General features: G+C 46.7%; 1 pseudogene; it reads right to left on the bottom strand.

Annotated features, from left to right (window-relative positions):
* Positions 1 to 4,827: 4,827 nt before the first annotated feature.
* Positions 4,828 to 5,394, bottom strand: LOC132418223 (ferritin heavy chain pseudogene; annotated as a pseudogene).
* Positions 5,395 to 7,316: the final 1,922 nt, after the last annotated feature.

The raw sequence follows: 7,316 nt of genomic DNA, 5'->3' as shown, positions 1-7,316 counted from the left end.
CTTTGGGGCCAGATGTGGCTTGCAGTCTGTAGTTTGCCAAGCCGTACTCTAAAAACACCAGTTTGTGACAAAACAGCACATTGCGCAAAAGCCGGTATGTAAATATGTGTGTGTGATCGATAATTGCTGGTTCAATCATTGTTGTTCGGGTTTTTATTGTGCTTGGTATGTTTTTGTTGTGCTTGGTCCCGTACTTACATGAGGGTATGGCTGAGTGAGTTGGTTAAATCGAGGCATCAGTGTTATTTTCCAGCGTCCCAGGCGATTCCAAGGTGCAGCCACGTGTAACAAATAGGATGCTGAAGAATGCTGCGCAAAATTCAATGTGCATATTATTCGTCACCTGGGGTTTTGTTAAAATGCAGATTCTGATTCGGGAGGTCTGCGGTAGAGCTTGGGATTGTGCATTTCTAACAAGCTGTCAGATGACACTGACCTGCCGGTCCAGGGACCACATTTTGAGTAGCAAGGTGTGCTTGCACTGGCTTTCAATACCTGGGATGTCGTGGTCCTGCCCCTGAGACTGATGTAATTGGTCCTGGAGGTGGCCTGGGCATTGAGAGCTCTAAAAACTCCCAGGTGGCTCTAAGGTGCAGCAAAGCTTGAGAACGTCTTTGCTAAATCAAGTGCGTGGTGACATACATTTTCGTTATTATGTTATCAGTAGCCCTGTTGCCCGTTCTCCCCTTCCAATCCACCCATTCCTCTCCTTTTCAGGTCCAAACATCCAGAAGATGGGTGGGATCAGGATTAGCTTTTCATCCTTTCAGTCTTTCCCACCTCTGAGGAGTGGACTGTAGTTCAGGATGGAAAGAGGAGGGAGGCTCAGGCAACCTGGGTCTGGGAAGAATAAGCAAAACAATTGTTCTAGGGGCCGACTTAAAGGGGAGGCTGATTGAGACAAATGGGGAATTACCACAGAGGGTTGTCACAGCAAAACTCACCTCCAGGCTTGGGCCTGAGTTTGGGGCACTGAAAACAGCAATCTGCCCTCCCTGAAGCCTGGCAGCAACTGGCAGCCAAGCAGCTAGGAAGGATTTCTCCTTCTTGATATGCAGAGTGACACAGTTGGTCGAGATGCAAGAGAGCCCCCTAGTGGCAAAGTATAAATGTGAAATCCTTTCATCAACAAATCATAAACACCACAAATGAACTTAGAAGTAAGTGAATGATAATGATGGTAATGATGATAAATGGTGGCTTACAAATATATGTACTATATGTGCCAGGCACTGTTGTAAGTATTTAGAAAATATTAACTCATTTAATCTCAGCAACCCAATGGGGTTGATGCTTTTTAAAAATTTTAGTTGATTTACAATATGTTTCTGGTGTACAGCAGAGTGATTCAGTTATACATATATATTCGTTTTTCTTATTGTTTATTACAAGATATGGAATATAGTTCCCTGTGCTATACAGGAGGACGTTGTTGTTTATCTGTATTGTATAGAGTAGCTTGAATCTGCTAATCCCAAACTCCTAATTTATACTGCCTCCCCCCTTCACCTTTGGTAACCATAAGTTTGTTTTCTATGTCTGTGAGTCTGTTTTTGTTTTGTAAATAAGTTCATTTGTATCATACTTTAGGTTCCATATATAAGTGATATCATATGACATTTGTCTTTCTCTGTCTGACTTAACTTCACTTAGTATGATAATCTCTAGGTCCATCCGTGTTGCTGCAAATGGCATTATTTCATTCTTTTTTTACGGCTGAGTAATAGTCTATAGTATATATATATATATATATACACCACATCTTCTTTATCCACTGATCTGTCGATGGCCACTTAGGTTGCTTCCATGTCTTGGCTGTTGTAAATAGTGCTGCTATGAACACTGAGGTGCATGTCTCTTTATGAGTTATAGTTTTGTACAGATATATGCCCAGGAGTGGGATTGCTGGATCATGCTGTAGCTCTATTTTTCGTTTTTTAAGAAACCTCCAGACTGTTCTCCACAGTGGCTGCATCAATGTACATTCCCACCAACAGTGTAGGAGTGTTCCCTTTTCTCCACACCCTCTTCAGCCTTTGTTCTTTGTAGATTGTCTGATGATGCCCATTCTAACTGGTGGGAGGTGAGACCTCATTGTCCTTTTGATTTGCATTTCTCTAAGAATTAGTGGTGTTGAGCATCTTTTCATGTGCTTCTTGGCCATCTGTATGTCTTCTTTGGAGAAATGTCTTCTGCCCATTTTTTGATAGGGTTGTTTGTTGTTTTTGTTACTGACTTGTATGAGCTGTTTGTATATTTTGAATATTAAACCCTTGTCAGTCGCATCATTTGCAAATATTTTCTCCAATGGGGTTGACACTTTTATTATCCCTGTTTTACATCTGAGGAAACTGAGGCGCAGAGAAGTGAAATAACATGCCCAAGTTCCCCCAATTTCGTAAGTGGCGAAACTGGGATTTGATCGAGTCACCCTGTGGTGAAGGATCCAAGACACCGAACTGCTTCTCCAAAACAGGAGAGTAAGAAGGATCTTCAGTCAATTTATAGCTGTAAACACTGATGAACAGCTGCTCAGCCTGTGCTTCCTCATATCTAGAGGAGAACAGTTTATATACATATATATGTATACATATATATGTGTATATATATATATATGTATGTATGTATTGAGACTGTAACAGAGAGAGAGCAGGGACCTCAAAGCAGACAGAGAAAGAGTGAAAAAAACAAGTTTGACTAAAAAGAGTAAAGGGGGAAATACCATTCAACACCATTTTCTGGAAACTAAACTCAAAGGACCATAATCCTCATTTTTAAGAAAGTATTGAAGCAGAGTTATAGGGAAATGTAGAAAGAAATTACTCCTTAGCTACACTTGTTCATATTTCAGTAAATGTTAAAACAATCTAGTTAACTCTAAAATGACTCAAGCTACTCATGTGTCTTTGAAGATAGGATACGAAGTCTGAAAATTTCTAACTCTGACCCTTGTAAACTATACAGGACACAGAAGAAATTATATGTTTTGAGTATTTTTTCTCAGACCTAGACAGCCTTAGGGTTTACATGGGAACAGATTTCATCTGCTGAAATAGAGAATGGACTGAGAGAGGGGAAGAGTTGTAAAAGGGGAACGGAAAAAAAACCAAAAACCAAACGTAGAAAAGCAGGTCTGTCGTTTCCTTGGGAAATCCTTTTACTGGGAAATAATTGTCTTTCTACCTATAGTCAAGAAGACAAGGTAATAGGCTAACGCCTCTCCACGTCTAGAAAGGAGAAACCAGAGACCATGCTGAGATTAAGAACAGGCTGATTTTGAGATAATCTCTGAGCAGACACAAGTGGCCACAGTCTGGAATGAGGCAATGGTCCAAGCGGGACCAGCAGCTCTCTAGGTGTTCCAGTGTGTCATCCCATCCTCTGAGTGCTGGCTGCTCTGGGTTTGGGGCCGCCTGTGCCATCATCTCTCTACTTTCTTTCTGGTGAGCTTATCTACTCCGTGACCTCAACCCATGTATGTATATATAGGCTAATATGTCCCATATGTATTTTTCCAAACCTGACATCCCCCCCGAGCTCCAGTTTCATTTTTCTGGCTACCTGCATGACAGTTCCACTTGGGTATCTAATAGGCACCTCAGATTTTACATGACATGCCTTCCCAGCTCCTCGAGTCCCCCTGCAAATACGCCCAGCTTAATAAATAGCACGACCAGCAGCCAGGGTGTTCAGATCCAAACTTGAGCCTAGATTATTTTTGTCCTTTCCCATTCCTCACCTCTGGTCCATATAGCAGATCCTGTAGACTCATCCAGTTCATCTGCAATTTGTCTGCATCTCTTCATTTCCTCTACCAACACGCAGTTCAAGCCACCATTGTCTCTCTGGGCCTGCTACAGTGATCTCTTAACTGGCCGTTCAGCTTCAACTCTCCTCATCCTCTACATTCTTCACAGCAGCCAGAGTCAGAGTAACGTGGCTTAACATTCAGAGAGCTTTATTCTACTTGATATTCGATATCACAAAGTGACCTTCAGCCGGGACCTTATATTTTTCAGTCCTTCTTTTGAGGTAATTTGGGGTTTGGGGTACCATGTTACCTTAATGGAAGAAAGAGTACAGTAAAAAAACCTACATTTGCATGTGTTGTAAGGGCAATATGCATGTCCAGCATGGTGACGAGGGAGTCACCCCTGTGTTTGTGTGCAGGCCAGCCTGAGGCTCAGTTACCATTATCACTGTTGCTCAGGGTGAGCTTGTCAAAGAGGGACCCTGCCAAGCTGGCTTCTGGGGTCTCCATCTTGCTTCCCAGAATCAACAGACACTAACATTTACATATTTTAGTAAACTCGAAGTTTACAGGTAAAGTTTTAAGGACGCTTTATTTTAATCCCTGTCCCACCCCATTCCCTTCTTTCTTCCTCCAGAAGCCACACTACTGTGATTTTTATACCGCGTTTTTATACTCCTGCTATTCGCAGGCACCCGCATTCAGCAGCGCCTCACCTCACCACCCCTATATACCCACATTGTTTATAAGGGGAAGATGGATTTTGCACTCTCCAGGGCCCCATGGAATGCCTTCTCCCTCCCTCTGTGGAGATCCTGAGCGGCATGTGGGTGGGGCATGGGTGCGTGGAGAGCCTCCTGGATACCTGTTTTAAAAAGTGAGCGATTTGCACACAGGAACCAAGGAGAGACCTTTATTTCTTTAGGACCCAAATAAGTTTATTGGAAGAAGTGGCAAAGCTGGAAGAAAAAACCTTAAGTGAACTTCTTCTGCCAGGGCACTATTGCCGTGTGCATGGCAGGCACGGTGACCAGCGCTCTGGTCACCCCGTGGCTCTGGGGAAGTCCAGTCCACGCTCAGTTCTTGTCACTGTCGCCCAGGGTGAGCTTGTCAAAGAGGGACCCTGCCAGGTCGACGTCCGGGGCCCCCATCATGCTCAGGCTGGTGACATGACCCTCCAGCTCGCTGACGAACGCCACCTGCTGGCTGGGGTAGTGAGTTGCCAGGAAGCGGTGCAGGTGGGGGTCGCTCTTGTCGATGGCCAGCTGGTGCAGGTGGAGCAGGCTGTGGTTCATGAGCTTTTCCAGGAACAAGGTGCACTTCATGGCCTTCAGGCCGCTCTTCCAGTTGACACTGACTGGGCTCCTGATGTCTTGGAAGTCGAGGCAGCCCCCGCGCTGGTTCTGCAGGCGCATCAGGCACCGGGCCCGCATGCTGTGCTCGCGGGAGCGGCGCAGGAAGAACCGGGTGAAGTGCTTCAAGGCCACGTCGTCGCGGTCGAGGTAAAGGGCCGTGGCCAGGCACACGAAGGACGCGTGGAACTCCAGGGTGAAATGGCTGTTGACAGCGGCCTCGCAGTCGGGGTGGTAGTTCTGGCGCACCTGCGAGGGCGGCGCGGGCAGCAAGGTGGACAGCAAGGGCATCGTGGCGGGCGTGAAGGTGAAGCCGCGGGGCCTGCGGTAGCTGCCTCGGAGCGAAGAGGGCGGCCGCTCTGGGGTGGACCGGAAATGGTGTTCGTTTTGGGAGTCAGGCGGTGGGCTCCTGGTCCTGTTACCGGGAGAGGTCGCGTGGCGTTGGCGGGGCACAAACGCTGCACGCACGTTGCGTCACAGGCTGGGTGAGGCAGGGTGACTTTGACGTACGCACCTGGTATCTATTACGTTTTTAACGTTGCAAAAATATTTCTGTTTCCAAGGGCTTTCTCTTGTACTCCAGTTGCGCCCTCTTATAGCACCCTGTTCTCATTTTATAAATCCATTGTCTTCCTTAAAATTCTGAGAATATGAATTTGTAAGTTTTGGTAATGTTCTCTTCCGTTTCCTGTATTATAGTTGTTTTTTTCTCCAGAAATAGTTCTGTTTGTTCATCATGATCTTCTCTTTCACTTTCCTCAAGTATCTGGCAACCATTTGTCCATTCGTATTTGGGAGTAAAGGAGTCATGTGATCAGCCAAGGTAACTGGCATGGATCTGATCTACAGTTGGGACGCCATTTCACTAACAGTCTTCTGCTGTGAATGGAGGGGCTCAGTGTGTCAGTTAGGGAGTCTTTTCTATTTGGGGTACATGGTGTGGAGCTTGTAGGTAAGATAGGGACCATCCCAAGTGCCCAAAGCTTGGCATTTTCTGACATTAGAAGACTTTCGTGTATCTCTTCTGTAATAGATCGTGTCGTTCTCTTTTGTTTCTTCCTCTTCTGCTGAGCGGGTCTGCGGTTATCTCGAACCTGTTGTCATATGGGTTCCCTTCCTGAGCCTTTGAATGACACAAGGAGACTATCACCCCATCGCCTGCAGCACCACTGTGCACTGGATCTTGGTAAGAACAAAAAATAAAAATGTACTGTCTTAGGCCAGCAAGACTTGGGATATTTGTGACAGCAGTGAGCCTACCCTGACTAGTTACCCAAAGGAAGTTCTGGCTGACTACGGGTTATAAGCCATTGTAAGCTTATAGCATTTCCTCTTGGTGGAAATGCAGATGCAAAAGTTAAAAAGTCTAGATAGAGCCGAATCATCTTGCTCTTCTTTCTTTTGCTAAATTCATCAATAATATGTATCAGTCCTGCTCCCTTTTTCCCTCATGGAGAGTGGAATGAAAAATCCCTCAAAGACCCATGAAGCACAAGGAGTAAGTTTTTCCGTTTCCCTCAGTGCTGGGGAAGAAACCCAGGCTGGTCCTCAGGTGGCCGGCCTTAAGCCGACAACAGGAGGCGTAAGGGGTGGGAGTGGGACTGGCTGACTCCTGAACCAGTCAGCTGTGGTGAGGGAGATGTGGGTCACGTAGGAACGGGGGACGGCCCCGGAACCACATAACCGGAGGATGTGTTTGTGTGGGGCAGCTCCCCCGAAGAGGAGGATACTGGTCCAGAGCTGGCAGCGGAGCTAGGGAGATGGTCCAGGGATTGTACCAGTTAGCCTTCCCGATTGGAGTGTGAGGGCTGGAGGCTGGAGGGAGTCCCAGACCTGTGTGTGTCCTCTCCACCACACAGCACGCCGGGCGCTGAGCACCTCATTCCCTGAGCAGTTGTTCGCCTTTGGAAAAGAGTAGAGAGAGAGAAAGGAGCAACAACAGTGGGCTCAGAAAGGCCTGGAACAAGGAGTTCGAGCCATCTGTGGGGGTGGAAAATGGCTTCAGCTCCCAAACGCAGCCTCGGGAGGCCCTGGGGCAGCGCTCTCCACGAAGGGCAGGGTTCGGGAGCCTGGCCGCAGTGAGCACCGGCTAACCAAGGGGACCAGGTTGCCATTCCCAGGGAAAGATTTGATGAGTCCCCACCAGACCCGGTGATTCCCTGCCTTCTCACTAATCCTCGCGATTCTGTGAGGGAGGATTGTTTTTATCATCT

This window comes from Delphinus delphis, chromosome X (assembly GCF_949987515.2).
Source record: "Delphinus delphis chromosome X, mDelDel1.2, whole genome shotgun sequence".
NCBI classification, from domain to species: domain Eukaryota; kingdom Metazoa; phylum Chordata; class Mammalia; order Artiodactyla; family Delphinidae; genus Delphinus; species Delphinus delphis.
Note: the sequence above shows the minus strand (reverse complement) of the source record. Positions and strands in the feature narration are given on the sequence as shown.